The following is a 22,293-nucleotide window of genomic DNA, read 5'->3' as shown; positions in this document are numbered from 1 at the left end:
GCACAAGCATGCTTTAGATCTCCAATTTAGGAATGCAATGTGATTTGTGTAAAATCCGTAAATCTGGAACTTTTGGCGTGTATCCAACTCCACCATGCCCCTCTACAGGTGTTAGACCCCTTGAAACATCTTTTCCATCACTTTTGTGGCCAGAATTAGTGTTTGTAGTTTTGAAAGTTCGCCTGCCCATTGAAGTCTATTGCGGGTTACGATGTTCGCCGGTTCCCAAACTTTTTTGCAAGTTCACGTTCACGGTTTGTGAACCAAAATCCGCGGGTTCGCGACATCTCTAGTGGTCAGTGTAATTAAGATTAAATGGGGCCCTAGGCAAGGTAGTAATTTTGACTCATCTTTATGGTCCTTTTGGTAATCTGTGGTGGGAGAGGGGTCAGGAAAAGTGGCAACTGGGCCTCTTGACACCTGCTAGGCTACAGGCACCTGCCTAGGCTGCCTAGTACAGGGGTCTGCAACCCGCGGCTCCGGAGCCGCATGCGGCTCTTTTTCACCTTCGCCGCGGCTCCTAGGCGGCTCTGGTGTCAGTGGCTGCGGCCCGCGTGTGACGTGTGCTGCTGCTGTTCGGCAGCCTATCAGAGAGGCCGCCGGACCAGTGCAGTGCAGGGCTTCGGGCGGCCATTTTCCCGTAGCCCTGCAGGCAGGACGTGACGTAGGAAGAGGATCGTGGGAGTTGCGCGCCACAAGGTCGGGACCGGAGGTCGGGACAGGAGGAGATCGTGACAGGAGGTCTTCTGACTAGGTGAGTAAATGGGTTTTTTTTTTCAGATCTGCTGAAGGATTTGTGCATATTGGGGTCAGATCTGCTGAAGGATTGTGCATATTGGGGTCAGATCTGCTGAAGGATTGTGCATATTGGGGTCAGATCTGCTGAAGGATTGTGCATATTGGGGTCAGATCTGCTGAAGGATTGTGCATATTGGGGTCAGATCTGCTGAAGGATTGTGCATATGGGGGTCAGATCTGCTGAAGGATTGTGTATATGGGGGTCAGATCTGCTGAAGGATTGTGCATATTGGGGTCAGATCTGCTGAAGGATTGTGCATATTGGGGTCAGATCTGCTGAAGGATTGTGCATATTGGGGTCAGATCTGCTGAAGGATTGTGCATATTGGGGTCAGATCTGCTGAAGGATTGTGCATATTGGGGTCAGATCTGCTGAAGGATTGTGCATATGGGGGTCAGATCTGCTGAAGGATTGTGCATATTGGGGTCAGATCTGCTGAAGGATTGTGCATATGGGGGTCAGACCTGCTGAAGGATTGTGCATATGGGGGTCAGATCTGCTGAAGGATTGTGCATATTGGGGTCAGATCTGCTGAAGGATTGTGCATATGGGGGTCAGATCTGCTGAAGGATTGTGCATATGGGGGTCAGATCTGCTGAAGGATTGTGCATATTGGGGTCAGATCTGCTGAAGGATTGTGCATATAGGCCCTAGTACATTATCCTGTTCTGATTTGGCTGCTATATGCACCCTCTTGGGATCTGTTACATTTCCTTAGATATGCTTCCTGAGAATTGTTGATGTTATTGAGAGTTGTATAATTTGCTTAGCACACTTGTCAGACCTGGATATGACAAGATTTTTAAGCAACTAATACAGAGCTCAATAATATCAACCGTAATCAAAAGTAATCATGTAAATATCCAACTAAATACTGCTGGGCTGTTTAAAATGATTACAATCCCATAAACAGAATATAAATGGTGATAATAATATTAATGTTTCAAAAGAAAGTGCATTACTGTAACTGTGTAAACCTATAAATATACTCAGGTTGTAGGTGGAGACACATATAAAAGAAAGCAAACAGTGACTGCATTGTTGGCATAAAAAGGAATACTGTAGTTATCAGACTAAACCAATAGCGGAATGAAGGCAGAGTGGAAGCATGATACACGATTCATGCTTGCTATTATATAAAAAGCTATGTGTCTATTATATTCTGTGATACATATTGTTCTTTGGGAACTGTGTGTGCCTTTCCCTGTCCATAATTCTAAACAATTCTACTGTGTGTTGCTGTTTGCATGATTCAGTGGCAGGGTGACAGACTATCGGAGGAACGCATGCTACGTAAGTATTGGTAAAATTGCCATGCACTGCCTGTGCACGGCAGAGTGATCTGTACACGCAGTGACGCAGATAGGCACCCAGTATAACAAATTAGAACTTTTACTGAAGAAAAACATGCATAGATATATCATGCACCACCATCTGGCAATGCAGCTTACTTAGAACAGAGAGGAACATGAAGTGAATACAGGAAATCACAATACCATAGAGATCTTCACATAATTCTACAGTCAGTGACATCTTATGGTTGCTTTACTATACCGCAGTTTAGGTAATTCTATTGATATTATGTAACGATTGGTGTCAGCAAGAACAGATTTTTCTGACTATTGGTGAACTGCAGTATCACCAATAATACAGATGCTATACCTGATTATATGGTGATCTGCAGAATCACCAATAATGCGAGTGTAGCTAGACACCGGACACTATATGTACAGATAGGTGCTTGGTGTAACAGTAATACAGATGGAAATACCCACTATGCCAGCGGAGCTGGCAGTGGTAGCACTTTATTAAAAGAGGGATAAATTCTCCAGTACGCTGGAGATGCAACCAGCAAGGAGTTCACCCGTGAAGCGGGTTGAAGTACGGTAAGAGAACGAATGCTGACCACCCGTAGAGTGGGTGATACAGACTGTATTGCAGTACTGCTGGAGTCAGCTGACGGGCCGATCAGCTGACTCCCCTTCTATTCGCATAAAGGTCCTGTCGCCTGGCGCGCGCGCGCGTAGCCCTCAGTCTGTGAGCTAGTGAAGGACCAGGCAGAACACCAGCATGTAACTGCGCGGCAGAATCAACCGGCGTGGCGGAGTCCGCCGCCTGTGACGTGAAAACCGCCGCCATACCACTCACTGCCTCAACGGCGTTTCCGCTATTCGTTACATATTACCAACAAATCCTACCAAAGTTGACCTGTTAGGAATAGTGGGGTTACCTCCGCAGCGGGAAGCAGCACGGCCGCCGCTTCCGCGTGTAACGTCACTGCGCTGCTGCCACGTCTTCACAGGCGTCTCGCGCAGCCTCCGGCAGGACAGATCTCTCAGCAGCACATCAGCTCAGGTCAGCATGCTCGCGTACGGAGCGTCAGGACCTTTATGGGCTTAGGAGGCGGGTCAGCTGACCTGCCGGTCAGCTGACATCAGGCCGCTGTATCCCACTGCTGATTGGTTGAGGTATTCTGGGCGGGACGTTTGGAATTGCCTGTCTGTACTTAAGGCTGGGGATGTCAGTGGCTCTTTGTCTGTTGTTGCTGAAACGTCGCAGTGAAAGCTCACAGACATTACTTGATAAAGGAGGTTCGCCTCCGACGGTTTTGCACTGTATGTCTGTTTGTCTTTTAATAAACTAAAAGAGCATAATACGATGATGGTGCCGGCTTGAATGTGTGCTTTGATCCGGCAGGACCCCAGGGATTTCACACTAGACTAGGACGTGTGCACCAATCATTTGAATATTACATCTATTAAAGTATACTGACGTCAGTTACGCTCTGAGCTGATCACTGGTGATCATTACAGGTCCCTTGTAATTGCTACTTAAAAAAGAAGCTATGTGGATTAAAAAGTTGGGTACTCTGGGGAGGGGGGGGTCTGAATAAGGAGTATGACTTGCTGCTGTGTTTATAAATGTGTCACTGTTAAGTTCTGTGTGTTCACATGCATCTCTCTCTTTTTCTATTCCAGGTGACTAGTGTGTGATCATTTGGTGTATGTGACTTCTGGCTCTTCTCCTATGTCCCCTGACTAATGTTCTCCTATGTCCCCTAACAGATAGTGATCTGTTGGTGCTGTGGTGGGTGAGTGTTGGGGAGACTCGATGTCCCTTCACCATTTACATGTGTATATTTGGCAATGGGAGCTCTGTTTTGGAGGTGGGGCTTGGATTACCCTATGAGTGCAGAGCGTCCTGTTGCTAAGCTACAGGTAGACGCGGCTGCCGCTGGCTGGATGCGCCGGCTGCGTCCTGTTACACTACACGTGACTGATCACGTGCTTTTGTTTTTGATATGTGAGGAGGAAGTGGACGGAGAGGCTCGTCGCGCCCGCGCCTACCCTTCTGCAGCGCTGACGGCGATGAGTGTTGCCGCATTGCTTACTCGCTGTTTGCGAGAGGGGGCGGTCATTTTCACATTACGTCCAAGGGGGGTGGAGGCAGGTCACGATTAGCATATTGAGCTGGAAGTTTCCCATTAGGTCCGCCGGCAGTCTCACGCGCCGGATTGGTTGCACGCTGGTCACCTGACCATTTGCAGAATGCTTTGCTCACTATATAAGCAGATACCGTGTCAATGTAAAAGGTGGATGACATGCTTTACAGCTTGAGAAAGGGCGGATAGCCCGAAACAGCGGAGCTGTCGCTGGTGGCTTGTTCATCATGAACTTTTAAAGATTTTTGATACTTAAAAGAGCTATTTTTATCTAAGACGGCGCTGACTCATTGGAATTTTTTCATCGACATCCAGATACAATAATTACAAGGTTTTTTTTACAGACGTGGGCTGTTCACTGTATGCTGCTGGAGCCTGGAAACAGTTAACTGTATGTTACTGGACAGGGAGGCAATTGGGGATGGGGCACAGTAATTCCTGGGGGGGGCGGGGGGGGGTGTGTGGACAATGCCCCCCATGCCCCAGTGTAGCGCCTCCTATAACTATAACAAAATGTCTTTTACTTAAATCTGTCGATTACTACTTGCCTGTCACTGGAACCTACCTATCATTGCCTGACATTTAAATCCACCATTCACTTGATGACCATTAAAATCTAAAGCTGGTGTCACAGACGGTTGCGGGGCCACAGACGCGTCCTGGAACCGCCCGTGAAGAAAAAGCGATCGCACTCGATTCTCTGCATCGATTGCGCTTCAGATCCATAGAATCTGGATTGGTTGTGTAGGGGCTACCTGTAGCAACCTGGAGTTTCTCTTCCTCCCAGCTGTCGCGGAACAGCCGTGAGAAACGGGGGCGAATTGGAAGGATCTGCGCAGTCCAATTTCTGATCGCTTTCTGGCTAAATTTGTGCAGCCATTACAGGAATCAGAAATGACATTCCTGGGGTTTTTTCTTTTTTTTTTCTCTTTCCCTCCTTCCACCAAAAGGGCCCTAGCCTGCTGCAGTGTCCCTGGCTTCAAGCTGTGCTGATGGCCCATCCATCAGGTATAGTTGATAAACACCATGACAGAAGCAATCTAGTTGAGGAAAAACCAGACACTCTGGCTCCTTTCCCCAGCAGGTCAGCCAACATGTGGCTTGCTCCCGCAGGCTTCAAAAGACCCATCACCTAGGGATGACCTGCTGTCAATCCCAGATGTAGATCATATTCCATAAACTGCTATATGTGTCATATTTTCTGTGTTGCCAGGCTGGCAGACCCTCCAAACTAGCAGAGCATGTAGGGCCCTGTCTGGCGCTGGTTCTGAGAACATTTCAGAACATTCTGAGGTAAAGACTGCCAGTTAGGCAGTTCGAAAGTGCCCTGATGATACCACAGGGGTCCCACCCCTCATGTTTGGTATCAGGCTGCTGGGTAAATCGAGGCAGACCTGAAAATATTAGTAAATCTGCCCTGACCTGTACGGTTCTGTGAGATAGAGCCCATATATGGTTAAGACATGATTTCTGGTCCCAGGACAAGGGGAGGACTCACCTCATGTTCTAAGGAGGTGTGTGGCCCCGCCCTCACTCCCTCCTACTGGATCAGGGGCATAAGAATGGCAGAGGAGACAAACTCAGTGTCCTCCATCCTGAAACATCATCCTGATCTCATCTGTGCCAGCTTGAGGATATGCTGGCATCCACCTGGTCTGAACTCTGAACTTTGATTGAAACCAAGAACTTTAAAAGTTTTCCCACTAAAGGACATCTTTCCAGGAACTAAGTATTTTTCTCCCTTCTTTTATTTTTCATACTGGCTATTACTGTCTTAATAATTGTTGATTTTAATAATTGTCTGTATATATTAATTATTTATATGGCTTTCAATAAACCGACGCTATCGTCAGCTGTTGTTCTAGCTACCCTATTATTCAGCACACACAGAACTGATCCCAGGTCTCTGAAGAGACGCTACTATTGTTTGTTGTTGGCTAGACAGAATACAGCGTGTTTTAACCGTTTTTATTTGTAGATCTAGGCTCAGACAGTCAACGGGCTCCTCTGTCCCATGGTAACAGAGGTGGTGGCAGATACCCTGAACTAGTGTTTAAAGTTGTAATTACCGTACCTCACAGGCTCCCTTCTGGTTTGTCTGCGGCCAATTCCCAATGGTTCCTGCGCATTGACTGCAACCAGAGTTCGCGCGATCCGTGCGCTGGAACCGTTTGGAAGGCCATTTGCGGTCTGATCACTGAGGGCTCCTGTGACAGTGTTTGGCAGCGGTTGGGACCTGTGTTGTGCTGAAAAGTATCTAAGATAGCGCTAGCGCTATCCAGAAATGAACTAATTCGTTGGTGTAGCTGAAAGGCAATATATTTTTTATATATACAGAGAGACTGTGTAGCCAGTACCCCTCCCCAAAAGTTTTATTTTATTTGGCATGGAAATGTCCGGGATCTACAAGAACATGTGTCTGTCAGACCTGCAAAATCTTTGCCAAGCGAGAGGCATTGACGTCGGCCGCAGGAAACAACAGGACCTGGTAACGGACTTGTTTCAATGGGATACCTAGCAACTGCGGGAGCTAGATGTGTCTGCTGAGGTAGACGCCGGCCCATCTGACCCAAGACAAGGGGAACCAGAGACTGAAGATTCTGCGCGTACAGAGGTTGAGCATCCTGCGGGCCCTATTGCAACAGTTACGCCAGAGACTGTTAGTGTGGACCCCAATCCCAGAGTTTCTGAAAGTACTCGCCCGGAACTGGCCAGTACTGGACTGTCCATGGGTGCTGACCCGGTAATGCAGCAGGCATTACGAAAGCTGATGGAGACTGACCTGGACAAGTACCTGCAGTACATGCGTGAGGAGCGCCAATATGCCGAACGCATGGCTGCAGAAGCACGAGAGGAGCGGGAGCTCCAACGACAGCATGAGCTCAACATGGCAAAAGTTCAACAGGCCAGCCGGAGTTCGCCGCCCAGCCTCCCTGCTGAAGGAGCTGCACCACCCGTAAGTGCAAAATTTAAATTTGCTAATATTGAAAAAGACACAGACATTGACTTGTTTTTGCGATCTTTTGAAAAAGCATGCCGTCAGTATCGTCTGTCCCAAGACCGAGGTGCCAGACATCTGACACCTTTGCTGTGCTACAAAGCGCTTGATGCTTTCGCAGAATTGCCTGCGGAGAAAGATAATGGGCTCGATTCACAAAGCGGTGCTAACCCAGTTAGAGACTTTAGGCATGATAACCATTGCACCACTCTGGTGAAAAGCCAGTTTAGGTGTGATAAGTTTAGGCATGATAAGTTTAGGTGTGATAAGTTTAGGCATGCTAAGTTTAGATAAGTTTAGATCGCTTGCAAAGTCCCGCACGCAAAGCAGCGCCATTAAACTTTACACGAAGTGCACAAGTCTTTGCTAGCGCAAAACTTTTGATCAGCTGTGCACTGCGGTGCTAACGCAGTTGGCGCTTAAACTTATCATGCCTAAACTTATCACACCTAAACTTATCATGCCTAAACTTATCACACCTAAACTTATCACACCTAAACTTATCATGCCTAAACTGAGTTTAGGCATGATAAAGGGCTTTCCACCAGGGTGCTAACTGTTAGCACCGCTTTGTGAATCAGGCCCAATGAGTATGCCGCTATAAAAGACGCTATCCTTACTAAGTACCAGCTGACGCCAGAAGCCTATCGCAAAAAGTTCAGGGCCTGGCAGAAAAAGTCTTCTGATTCGTACCGAGATGTGGTCAGCAGCTTGCTCACCACACTCCGCCAGTGGACTCTAGGCCTCACCAAAGGGTCTTATGGGGTCCTGGAGGACTTGATAGTCCTCGAACAATTTCTGAACATTTGCCCTGCTGATGTAAGACAGTTTGTGCTGGAGCGCAAGCCTGCATCAGCAACTGTCGCTGCAAACCTCGCTGAGACCTTTGCAACTACCCGGGTGTCTGATACACGCAGAACTGTCCCATCCAGCTGGAGAGGAGGTCAGCCCAATACCCCGGCAGACTCTCCTGCCTCTGTGAGCCGTCAGCCACAGAGGCCACCCAGCACAGCTGCTGCACCCAGGCCTGCAGCGCCTGGAGAGGTCACCTGTCACTACTGCCGCCAGCCCGGACACATGAAATTCGACTGTCCGGAGCGGAGACAGACACCACCAGCACCTGCATCATCTGTATCACCTGTACCTCACCCACAGCAGAGGCAACCCGCCAGCGAACCACAGCCTGGATCATCAGATTTTGTTCTGTTTGCCCGCGGAAAGGAAATCCGCGACCAAACCGACCAGCAGCAACTTGTTAGAGTGAACGGCAAAGTTGTCACCGGATTCCGAGACACCGGAGCTGACATCACGTTAGTTCACTCACACCTTGTGCCAAAGGAGAGCATCAGCTCCAGCCGATCCCTTGCCCTTACTGGAGTAGAGGGCACCCTTTTCCACATAGCCCACGCGAGCATGAAGCTCGACTGGGGGTTGGGAATCCAAGAAAGGGTTGTTGGGGTTATGAAGGATCTCCCAGTCCCTGTGTTGCTGGGGACTGATTTGGGCAAGCTTGTGTCCTACTACGAACCTGCCACGACCGCCTTGTCGCTCACGGAAGGAGACGGACTCTCCACCCACCACCAGGTACTTTATACACTTGGGGGAGGTGGGTTGAATGTGCCCAGTTCAAGGGTACCAGGTTCAGTAGTGCCTGCTTCAAAGGCACCTGAGTTTGAGGTACAAACTGTCTGTTGTGATGAAAATGTAACTGTACCTGAGTTTACTGTACAATCTGTCTGTAATGAAAAAATGTCTATACCTATCAATGTCATTAATGCATGCAATGATGATTTGAGTAATGCCCGTCTGTGCCCTTCTGAAGGTGTACCTGCGCTAGCAGTACCGCGCAGCTGTACTGCTCAGAACCCGAGCTCAGAACAAGTGGAGGGGGTTTCGGCCTCCTCCCCCTCCTCTGACCGCAGGGATGAGACCTTTCAGCCGCTGGCCTCGTGTGACATGAACAAGTTGGCTGAAACTGACAGCGTTCTCACAGCAGCACTACAAAGCGACCCAAGCCTGGAGGTGCTCAGGCAGCAAGCCTCTGAGTCCCTCACAGACGGGGCCGCTTTCAAGGTGTACTGGGAAGGTGGGAGACTGTACAGCGAGTCTGTACAGCCCCCTACCGGTGGATTACATGCGAATACCAAATGGCTTGTGGTCCCGAGTGCGTTCAGGGGACGTGCTGAAATCCGCACATGCTAATCCTCTGACAGGGCACTCAGGTGTCCGCAAGACACTTGCCTGTATTTGGAAACAGTTTCATTGGCCTGGGATGAACAGGGATGTAGCCAAATACTGCAAAGCATGTGCCGTCTGTCAGGAGCGGGGGAGGTCCAGGAATTCCCGCGGGGTTCCCTTAGGTCCACAGCCGCTTCGCAGGGAACCCCTGCGTGGGCTGGCTGCTGACCTACCCAAACTACTGCCCGTTGTCAGCAGTCCTGGCAGACGCCCCATCCGCAAATGCCCTGGCCGGAACGGTCCATGTCGGGTCAAGCCTGAGGGTAGCGGACCGCGACCTGTCCAGGGGAACCAAGCCGCCGGCTCCAACGGGTTTTCCCGCCGCACCGGCAACCCGAGACCCGTCAGCCAGGTTAGCGGCGCCGCCACACATCTTGCGGGTGCATGGCTAAGCCACCGACAAGAGGGGGGGCTGTCACGGACGGTTGCGGGGCCACAGACCCGTCCTGGAACCGCCCGTGAAGAAAAAGCGATCGCACTCGATTCTCTGCATTGATTGCGCTTCAGATCCATAGAATCTGGATTGGTTGTGTAGGGGCTACCTGTAGCAACCTGGAGTTTCTCTTCCTTCCAGCTGTCACGGAACAGCCATGAGAAACGGGGGCGAATTGGAAGGATCCGCGCAGTCCAATTTCTGATCGCTTTCTGGCTAAATTTGTGCAGCCATTACAGGAATCAGAAATGACATTCCTGGGGTTTTTTTCTTTTTTTTTCTCTTTCCCTCCTTCCACCAAAAGGGCCCTAGCCTGCTGCAGTGTCCCTGGCTTCAAGCTGTGCTGATGGCCCATCCATCAGGTATAGTTGATAAACACCATGACAGAAGCAATCTAGTTGAGGAAAAACCAGACACTCTGGCTCCTTTCCCCAGCAGGTCAGCCAACATGTGGCTTGCTCCTGCAGGCTTCAAAAGACCCATCACCTAGGGATGACCTGCTGTCAATCCTAGATGTAGATCATATTCCATAAACTGCTATATGTGTCATATTTTCTGTGTTGCCAGGTTGGCAGACCCTCCAAACTAACAGAGCATGTAGGGCCCTGTCTGGCGCTGGTTCTGAGAACATTTCAGAACATTCTGAGGTAAAGACTGCCAGTTAGGCAGTTCGAAAGTGCCCTGATGATACCACAGGGGTCCCACCCCTCATGTTTGGTATCAGGCTGCTGGGTAAATCGAGGCAGACCTGAAAATATTAGTAAATCTGCCCTGACCTGTACGGTTCTGTGAGATAGAGCCCATATATGGTTAAGACATGATTTCTGGTCCCAGGACAAGGGGAGGACTCATCTCATGTTCTAAGGGGGTGTGTGGCCCCGCCCTCACTCCCTCCAACTGGATCAGGGGCATAAGAATGGCAGAGGAGACAAACTCAGTGTCCTCCATCCTGAAACATCATCCTGATCTCATCTGTGCCAGCTTGAGGATATGCTGGCATCCACCTGGTCTGAACTCTGAACTTTGATTGAAACCAAGAACTTTAAAAGTTTTCCCACTAAAGGACATCTTTCCAGGAACTAAGTATTTTTCTCCCTTCTTTTATTTTTCATACTGGCTATTACTGTCTTAATAATTGTTGATTTTAATAATTGTCTGTATATATTAATTATTTATATGGCTTTCAATAAACCGACGCTATCGTCAGTTGTTGTTCTAGCTACCCTATTATTCAGCACACACAGAACTGATCCCAGGTCTCTGAAGAGACGCTACTATTGTTTGTTGTTGGCTAGACAGAATACAGCGTGTTTTAACCGTTTTTATTTGTAGATCTAGGCTCAGACAGTCAACGGGCTCCTCTGTCCCATGGTAACAAAGGTGGTGGCAGATACCCTGAACTAGTGTTTAAAGTTGTAATTACCGTTCCTCACAGGCTCCCTTCTGGTTTGTCTGCGGCCAATTCCCAACGGTTCCTGCGCATTGACTGCGACAAGAGTTTGCACGATCCGTGCGCTGGCACCGTTTGGAAGGCCATTTGTGGTCTGATCACTGAGGGCTCCTGTGACAGCTGGCCATACACTAGGCCGATTCCCCGCCAATCGACAGCAGATTCGATTACTGGGATCGAATCTGCTGTCAAATCATTAACGTTAACGCTAAATTTCGATCTATTTCGTCCCGAAATAGATCGATCCCGTCGATCGCTCCGTGCGGGAAATTACCGTAGATCGCCCGCGGGTAGGGAGCGTGTCACTAGCGGCGTTCGAGTGCCCGACGACCGATGCAATACAGCTGCAATACATTACCTGCTCTGGCCGGCGCGACTCCCCCCGGTCTCCGCTGTCTTCTTCTACGCTCTGGTCTGGTCTCCGGGTCCGGCAGGCTTCGCTTCTTCCTGTCCCGGCAGGAAGTTTAAACAGTAGAGGGCGCCGGCCGGAGAAGGTAATGTATGCGGGGGGGGGGTGGAGGTAGGGGGAGAGAAGGGCGGCAGCACCACCACCACCACAGATTGTGAATGGTTTCAGGCTGAAATCGATTCACAATCTGTTTGCAGTAAAGGCAGCCATACGATCCCTCTCTGATCAGATTTGATCAGAGAGGGATCTATCTGTTGGTCGAATCTGATGGCAAATCGACCAGTGTATGGCTACCTTAACAAACACTATGGCCCAGTGCACACCAAAACCGCTAGCAGATCCGCAATACGCTAGCGGTTTTGGGAGCTGATTTCAGAGCGATTCTAGGTATGTTTAGAGAGGTTTTCTAAACATACCTAGCGGTTTTGGGTGCGTTTTTGTGTAGCAGATTACACATAGTGTTACAGTAAAAGCTGTTACTGAACAGCTACTGTAACAAAAATGCCTGGCAAACCGCTCTGAAGTAGCGTTTTTCAGAGCGGTTTGCGTTTTTCCTATACTTTACATTGAGGACGAAACGCTTCCGAAATCCGCAAACGCGCAGCAGGAGGCGCGTTTGCGGCTTGGCAAAAACTGCAAACCGCCGGTGTGCACCATCCCATTGCAATACATTAGACAAGCGTTTTTATAGGCGGATGCGGCCGGCGGATCGCTCCAAAAACCGCTCGGTGTGCACTGGGCCTATCTGCCTGCCACTAAAATCTAACCATCCACTGGTAATATTTGTGTGTGATTGATTTGCTTGTCAATGGTGATAAAAAAGCCAGGGAAACCTGTACATGTGATGCACTAGATACAGTACATAGGTTGGGCAGGTGATGCAGGTGCTAAAGCAGTGTCACTGATAATGAGCAGCACGTAATGCACGTTGGACCTTAGTGCACACTGTATCATTTTGCTGGAACTGTGGGCCTTCTGTTGTTGATACTTTAACCCTCTAGGTAAGTAGCACTTACTTCAAATATAAGGAGAAATGCTTAAATGAAATGTATACAGTATTTGAATCCAGATTCAGACCGAAATACACAGCTTTAGAAATGCATAGTCAAAAATATACCAGATCTTTAAAGGGAACCTAAACTGAGAGGGATATGGATGTTTTCTTTTAAACAATACTGGTTGCCTGGCAGTCCTGCTGATCTCTTTAGCTGCAGTAGTGGATGAATCACAGACCTGAAACAAGCATGCAGCTAATCCAGTCTGGCTTCAGTCAGAGCACCTGATCTGCATGCTTGTTGAGGGGCTTTGACTGAAAGTATTAGAGACACAGGATCAGCCGGAAAGTCAGGCAACCGGTATTTTTTTAAAAGGAAAAATCCATATTCTTCTCAGTTTAGGTTCCCTTTAAAGGGAAACTGAAGTAAGAGGTATGCGGAGGCTGCCATATTTATTTCCTTTTAATCAATACCAGTTGCCTGGCAGCCCTGCTGGTCTATTTCTCTGCAGTAGTATCTGAATAACACCAGAAACAAGCATGCAGCTAGTCTTGTCAGATCTGACTTTAAAGTCTGAAACATCTGATCTGATGCATGCTTGCTCAGGGGCTATGGCTAATAGTATTAGAGGCAGAGGATCAGCAGGGCTGCCAGGCAACTGGTATTGCTTAAAAGGAAATAAACATGGCAGCCTCCATGTATCTCTCTCTTCAGTTCCCCTTTAAGGGACGACTGTGGTGAGAGGTATGTGGAGGCTGCCACATTTATTTACTTTAAAACAGGACCAGTTGCCAGGCAGCCCTGCTGGTCTATTTGGCTGCAGTAGTGTCTGAATAACACACCAGAAACAAGCATGCAGCTAATCTTGTCAGATAATAATGTCAGAAACACCTGATCTGATGCATGCTTGTTCAGGGTCTATGGCTAAAAGTATTAGAGACAGAAGATCAGCAGGAGAGCAAGGCAACTGGTATTGTTTAAATGGAAATAAATATGGCAACCTTCACTTACCTCTCACTACAGTTGTCCTAGATTTACGCATCTTTACCTATAATACTGCACCTCTCTTTGTTTTGTTATCTCAGTCATTTAACCATGGGAGTAGTGCTGTTAAACTGGTTTTACAGCCCATTTCACAATGTTTGATTACAAGGTGTGTCCTTGCTGCCAGTAGTGTAAGGCTGAGTCATGGTAAACGTCAGGTAACGCTACTTAGAAAACATTTCCACTGCACCTTGATACAAACAGCTAGATTTTAACGTAATGGAAATGAAGTGATGCCTGATAAAAAACTACAACACTTTTTAATGATTTATAGAGCTCCACTGTCATATACATGCAGGGTCATAAAAATATTAATATTAATAAGAAATTAATAATATATTAATAAGACATTAATCAGATAGATTCAAGGAATAGATAGAGGTGCTCATTCTTTGAACATCTTAGTCGTCCAGCACACTCTTCTACCTGAGGAACTGGTGATACCCACAAAACGTGTTGTTTTTTTTGTGTGTGTGCAATAAACTTATGACTGGCTGTTATCCACGGGCGAGGTAAGCCAATTACTCCCTCTTCTTTGAAACTTTCAATGTTTTTAGCAAATTTTATATTTACCTGGAAGCTACCATCAGTTATTAAAGGATACCCGAAGTGACATGTGACATGATGAGATAGACATGTGTATGTACAGTACCTAGCACACAAATAACTATGTGGTGTTCCTTTTTTTCTTTCTCTACCTGAAAGGTTTAAAAATCAGGTTTGTAAGCGATAGTTCCTGCCTGAGTCAGGACTGGGTCAGACTACAGTGTAAAAAAGATATAGAAATGCATTACAACATGCCAACAGTTTTCCAACAGAATAAGTGAGATTAAACAAACTAACATCCATCACATTATATCAGTCACATGAATGGCAAAAGAGAGTACACATCTGAAGGGAGAGTTGCATAGTTTGTTGGTAGTTTTATTGTTTTATAAAACTCCCCTACCATATCAGGAGTGCAACCACTTAGGAACGGTCTAGTCAAAACTGAGATGGGGGTGGGTTACTCTTGCAGACTTTGATGGTACTTGCAGGCATTGCAACCAAAATATTGTGTGCACACTTCTGTACTTATCTAATTAAATGTACTAGAATATTGCACTATTGGCCCCTTGTCTCTTTTGTTTGTGTTTTTCTGGTTCCTGGAGATTCCATCACCAACCTGGTTTATGTTTCCCCAGTGACAGATACCCTGTAACAAGATAGATCCCAGTGACAGGACTCCAGTTACAGATCTAACCTCGAAGGATGGTAAGACATTACTTTACCTGTTTTGGCCCTACTGCATTGCATCTCCTGCCCATTCATTAGGCCTATCTCTCTTGAAGAGACTGCTGTGCCCATCTTCTCCTGAATTAGTCTTCCTTGATGATTCAGAGGGGCACACTGTATAGTATTCTCCAAGAAAGATATGTGACTGCTGAATTGTCAGTGTTGGAACGGAGGGAGGTGATAATAATCTGGGTCACCTGGCTGGCATCTGCCTGTAATGTCCTACTAGTGGTAATTCAAGAGAGTTAACACTGCATAGGATAGTGGAGATGGAACAGCTGATAAATGGAAGGAGGTTGGTCTTACCCCCGTTAAGGGACAAAAAGGAGATTGAAGCTAAGCAAAACTGACCTAATGTGAATCCCAAAAATCCATATTTGGAAAATAAAATAACATTTTGCCTGTTGCATCCTTGGAGAACTGCCTAATTTATTGCATTAGACATTTGCAGACTGTTGAAGCTAAATTCACACCTTGTTGAGTTGGGTTGAATTGCGTTGTGTTGCAGCAGCTTTTTTGTGATGCAATGAATGTCACATTCATTGCATCACAAGGCAGCGCAACCAAACACAACGCAAGGCAGCGCAACCAAACACAACGCACCTAAGTGTGAATCCAGCCTTAATTGTTTTTCTTTATTGAATTACCGATATACTTTTTATATATAAAAAAAAAATCCTAATTCCCTAGAGTACCACTTACCCACTCACATCTCAGCACTGCACATCTTCTAGGTTATTTCTCACGTCTGCAGTATTTATCCTATCAAATAGACATGTATGCTGCATATTTTCATATTCACATTAACAATGTATCTATTTTGTACTTGTATTGTTGTATTTTGTGTTGTTGTACTTGTGTTGCAGTATTCTACTGTCTGTATTGTACTCTGTATAGTGCAATGAAAGAAGATGGTGCCATGTAAGTAGAATAATTATAATAATGCTCAGTCCTATTATTGCACCATAGTAAATAAGTACCCTATTATGGTGGAGTAATTATTAAGTACATTACATAACAATGATATGACACTCAGAGTCTAGTACCAAAATTTTTAGTGGAACCAGTCTTTCTAAAATAAATCCACATTGATTACTAAATGTATATGTATTTGGTAAGGTATCCAATGATCTTTTATGAGTGCATTCCAGGAGACTGAATGAGTTCTACAAGCAAAGAGAGATCTATGTGCCAAAACATCTTGAATCTAGGATTGCAGTTTATACGAGCCATAGGTCCCAGTGTGTACATTCTGATCTCTTTGGAAAAGCAAGGGGGAGGGAGCCCCAGGTGAGGGAGGGGAAGGTCTGGCCCCCCTTCACACTGCTGCGTGCCCGCTCCTCCTTCCTGCACTGCTACCTTCTCCTGCTGACCTGCCTCCCACCCCCCTTCCTCATGGCCAGCTGGCTCATAAGGTAACAGGTGCCAGCGGTGGCTGCGGGGGGAGGGGGCGGGTGGAAATTACGCTCCAGGGCCCATGCCGCCTAACACAACTGCGTCACTTGGCGTCATGGGCCAACCACCCCTTGCCTCTATGGGCACGCTGGCAGCTCCATTAACCCAGCGACTTTGCTGAAGTCGTGCATGAGCCGACCGTCTGTGTAACTGGAGCCACATTACGCCAGCCACTGTAAGCATCCTGTGCTTGCATGGCTCTTGAAAGACAGACTTTGGCTTAAGTCTTCCGGATAACGGAGCCACAAGCAGGACTATGGAGGGGACCCAGAGGACGACTAGGTACCTCACAGGTTATAAGGGCTAGTGGAAGCCCTTGGTAAATCCAGATTTTTTTTCCTTTTACCACTGTTCAGGGTCCCTTTAAATATTATATTTTAACATCAGTTTATGGAAGCTTGGTAGAAAACATGACAGAAAAGCTTGGTATTAAAGATATCCAATAATATTAGGCAGTCAGATGTGCCCCCCAATAGTATTCGGTAGCCAGAGGAGCCACCAGTATTAAGTAGCCAGAGGCACTATCAGTATTAAGTAGACAGAGGCACATCCAAGTATTAGGTAGCCAGGCATGCTTAAAGTATCCATTATGTAACAAGTAATCCCCCATTATTAAGTAGCCAGAGGCACCCCCAAGGGCCAAGTATTAGATAGCCAGCACAGAGGTGGCTTCAAGTATTAGATAGTCAGAGATGGCCCCAAGTAGTAGGTGTCTAAAGGTGCCCTCCCCTCCCCCCCTCCAGTATAGGTAGCTGGAGGTATCCCCAGTATAGGTAGTCAGATGCACCCTCAATATTAGGTAGGCCCCAGTATATGTAGCAGATGTGCCAACATCCCCCCCCCCCCCAATATAGGTAGCATATGTACCACTTCCCAGTACAGGTAGCCAAGTGTGCCCCAGTTTTTGTATAGGTAACACAATGGCAGTGGTCACAGGGGCTTTTTTACACCCCTTCTCCCACTGCAAGTATAGTGCTTCCCTCCTCCCCATGCAGAGTTGTGAGTAGTGCATTCCAGCGATAGGTTCTCTCTTCAGCCATGTATCTTGTTATGTGACCCTCCACAATGTGTCAGTGGGTCACATGAAGAGTGACATCACTGTAGCCATGGAGATGGGGTGCTGGATGCGGAGGAGAGATTCCATTGCTGCCATGGACTAGACTCTTTGGGCTCATTCACACGACAAGAGCTTTCCTAAGTGCTTTGTGATTTTAACAGCTCCTGCTAATGTTATCCTATGTGAGTGTTCTCACCTGAGCGATGAGATTTCATAAAAATCCCCCATAACATTGCATTAGCAAGAGCTTTTAAAATCTCTAGCGTTTAAAAAGCTCTTGTAGTGTGAACAAGCCATTAAAGTGGATCCGAGATGAACTTTTACACATTGCATAATTGTGTTCCTTACATATAGTTTATAGGGCATTCCTCAAGCCAAATACTTGTTTTGTTTTGTTTTAATACTATAATTCCCTATAAACTAAACAAGCCACACCCACAGCTTCTCCAGAGTGCCTTGGAGCTTGCAAGGGATTGTGGGATTTCAGTCTGGGCAGGTGAAAAAGGTGTTACTAGCTATAGATTTCAGAGGCAGGGTTTTCACAATCTAAGGGCCCTTTTCCACTACAGCGTTTGCGATTGCTTAATCGCAAAACCGCAAACCGCTAGTGATTTGTCAAATCGCTACAGTTTGCTTTTAGCATAGGAATCGCGGTAGGTCATTTCCACTACCGCGATTCGTTTTTGACCGGATCGCGATCGCGCGGCGGAGCGATTATTGCCGCGATTTTGCTATGCAGTGCATAGCATAGCAAAATCGCGGCCGCGAACGTCGGGGAATCGCCGGTAATTGCGATTCAGCAATCGCTAGCGTTCAGCGTGAACGCTAGCGATTGCTAGTGGAAAAGGGCCCTGAGAGCTGCAGTGCAGATACAAATCAGTTGCCTGTGTAATGGAGGAGATAAGAGTGGAGTTTTCACAGAATATGCAGATTAGCATGCCTAGATACAGATAAGCTTGCCTGTGTGTGTAATTGTGTAATACTGACAAGCAGAAAACATGTCTGCTCCCATTGTATCACAGGAAAAAATATTAATATACTGTTGAAGCTGTTTGAAGATAGATTTGCTGTGTAAACTATCTAAACTTTAGATAAAATATATAGACAAGTCACTTGTTATATTTAGTTTTTCATCTCGGATCCGCTTTAACTATGCTTCATTTTAAACTCTGTAGTACCAACGGGTGACTGACTGCTGCATCTCTTCCTCTCCTGTGTACTCACCTGTACTAGTCCCTGCCAATGGTGGCACGTTCCCAGGTCCGTGACCTGGTAACCACTTGCAGCAAAGCAGTCTGCTGCCCACCAGTGGTAGGGACCAATTTCCTTTGCAGGACATTGGAAAAGACCATTAGTGGTTACCTAGACACCATGCCATTTTCTGGCTTGGTTTCTAAAACAAATAATTCACTGTCCTGCTAAATAAATTCAGAGTTTTTTTATGTGGTGTACAGTGAAACCAAGCCAAAATGCTAGGATGAAAGGATCTGGATATTCTGTGCTTTAATGAACTTATATTGGGTCTGAGTTTGACCCCTGCAACATGTATTTTCAGTCAGAAGCCATGCAAACATGGTGCAGCCACCCCAGAACAGAGGTGCTGACTTAAAGGGAACTTGAAGCGAAGTATAGTTTATTTCCATTTAAACAATACCAATTGCCTGGCAGTCCTGCTGATCTTCTGCCTCTAATACTTTTAGCCATAGACCCTGAACAGGCATGCAGCAGATCAAATGTCAGGCAACTGGTATTGTTTAAAAGGAAATAAAAATGGCAGCAGAGATAAACACATTATTCTTGTGGCTGCTTGTGGGGCCTATCCATAGTGAATCATATGTTTTAGAATATATGACATGAGAAGTTTTATCACCTTGAAGTGATAGCCAAATGTTTTGAGTAGTATAATGGTGCACCTCCCCTGGATTTCTCGGATATATTTACAGTGGTGTGAAAAACTATTTGCACCCTTCCTGATTTCTTATTCTTTTGCATGTTTGTCACACTTAAATGTTTCTGCTCATCAAAAACCGTTACCTATTAATAATAAAATAACATAATTGAACACAAAATGCAGTTTTAAATGATGGTTTTTATTATTTAGTGAGAAAAAAAACTCAAAACCTACATGGCCCTGTGTGAAAAAGAAATTGCCCTATGAACCTAATAACTGGTTGGGCCACCCTTAGCAGCAATAACTGCATTCAAGCGTTTGCGATAACTTGCAATGAGTCTTTTACAGCGCTCTGGAGGACTTTTGGCCCACTCATCTTTGCAGAATTGTTGTAATTCAGCTTTATTTGAGGGTTTTCTAGCATGAACCGCCTTTTTAAGGTCATGCCACAACATCTCAATAGGATTCAGGTCAGGACTTTGACTAGGCCACTCCAAAGTCTTCATTTTGTTTTTCTTCAGCCATTCAGAGGTGGATTTGCTGGTGTGTTTTGGGTCATTGTCCTGCTGCAGCACCCAAGATCGCTTCAGCTTGAGTTGACAAACAGATGGCCGGACATTCTCCTTCAGGATTTTTTGGTAGACGGTAGAATTCATGGTTCCATCTATCACAGCAAGCCTTCCAGGTCCTGAAGCAGCAAAACAACCCCAGACCATCACACTACCACCACCATATTTTACTGTTGGTATGATGTTCTTTTGCTGAAATGCTGTGTTACTTCTATGCCAGATGTAACGGGACAGGCACCTTCCAAAAAGTTCAACTTTTGTCTCGTCGGTCCACAAGGTATTTTCCCAAAAGTCTTGGCAATCATTTAAATGTTTTTTAGCAAAATTGAGACGAGCATTGTTCTTTTTGCTTAAAAGTGGTTTGAGCCTTGGATATCTGCCATGCTGGCCGTTTTTGCCCAGTCTCTTTCTTATGGTGGAGTCGTGAACACTGACCTTAATTGAGGCAAGTGAGGCCTGCAGTTCTTTAGATGTTGTCCTGGGGTCTTTCGTGGCCTCTCGGATGAGTTTTCTCTGCACTCTTGGGGTAATTTTGGTCGGCCGGCCACTCCTGGGAAGGTTCATCACTGTTCCATGTTTTTGCCATTTGTGGATAATGGCTCTCACTGTGGTTCGCTGGAGTCCCAAAGCTTTAGAAATGGCTTTATAACCTTTACCAGACTGATAGATCTCAATTACAGTACTTTTGTTCTCATTTGTTCCTGAATTTCTTTGGATCTTGGCATGATGTCTAGCTTTTGAGGTGCTTTTGGTCTACTTCTCTGTGTCAGATAGCTCCCATTTAAGTGATTTCTTGATTGAAACAGGTGTGGCAGTAATCAGACCTGGGGGTGACTACAGAAATTGAACTCAGGTGTGATAAACCACAGTTAAGTTATTTTTAAACAAGGGGGGCAATCACTTTTTCACACAGGGCCATGTAGATTTGGAGTTTTTTTTCTCACTAAATAATAAAAACTATCATTTAAAACTGCATTTTGTGTTTTAGTTAACGGTTTTTGATGAGCAGAAACATTTAAGTGTGACAAACATGCAAAAGAATAAGAAATCAGGAAGGGGGAAAATAGTTTTTCACACCACTGTAAATATCATATATTTATTTTTTGCACTTCTAGATATTGCGTGTGTGTATAAATTCCTTTTGGTACTTATGCACTTGCACTTTATCAGCCTAAAGTTTGCACACCTCCCAACTTTTGGAGCCAGGAAAAAGGGACCCCCAAGACACGCCCCTTCCCCACCTTTAACCATGCCCTAATTTTCAAAGCCACGCCCCTACCCATACAGTTTCCGGTGGTGCATGGAGCAATTTATTGTCCAGCGCTGCGTAATATGTTGGCGCTTTATTAATACAATAAATAAATGATGGTAGGTAAGTTATATAAAGAATAATCACAGCACACAGAGTAAACAACACTACCAGAAGAGTTTTGAATATATTAAATAAGAAAATAAGGACTGAAACATGCAAAATATTAAATACTTTATATCTGGCTAAAAAATCCACGTATACATTTTTTTAACACAGTGCATAACTCTCTAGTCCCAGGATTTGAAATGCATAAAATCACACGACTATCCCTAATTAAAGATCTTGTACCACAATGTGGGTTATTAATAAGAGCAGTAGCTCAGATGATTGCAAGGAGTATGATTGGTATGTATAGGGTTTCTAGCACGCCACTGCAAGCATACAGTATATGTGTGTGCACACATATTGAAAGATAAGATATCCACCTCTCTATTCACATGTTCTGCAACCACATAGCCAGTGTAGAGATTATTATCTCTGTAAACTTCAAAAGCATTCCTTGCTGAAAGCCTGTGGATGTTTATGTTGGGCTATAGATGAAGTGTGGGGGAGGGAAGGGATGCACAGTGTGATGTGAAGCATGTATTGTAGTGTTCTCTACAGAGGCCCTGGGCAGTGAAAAAGATAATTGCAAACTCTCCTGCTCTGTGAAGAGCTAGGGACATTTGCCCAGTGCCCCAAGACACCGTGACATAGCCTCCAAAGAGGTACTGTCACTGTGAAATTGTGACAGTTGGCAGGTCTGAGTTTGGGGGATTAAAGGTTTCATAACTAAAATGATATTACTTTACCCCCATAGAGTTATTTATTGTTAATATTTTCTGGGGCAGCTGTCAATTTATTTATGTAATTAAATTTCTTTCCAATGTTATAGGGACACTTGTGGCTCTCCGTTATAGTTTTAGATGGTTTTAAGTGGATTACAA

This window comes from Hyperolius riggenbachi, chromosome 7, assembly GCF_040937935.1.
Source record: "Hyperolius riggenbachi isolate aHypRig1 chromosome 7, aHypRig1.pri, whole genome shotgun sequence".
Classification (NCBI taxonomy): domain Eukaryota; kingdom Metazoa; phylum Chordata; class Amphibia; order Anura; family Hyperoliidae; genus Hyperolius; species Hyperolius riggenbachi.
The sequence above is the reverse complement of the archived record's forward strand: the minus strand, read 5'-3'. Positions refer to the sequence as shown.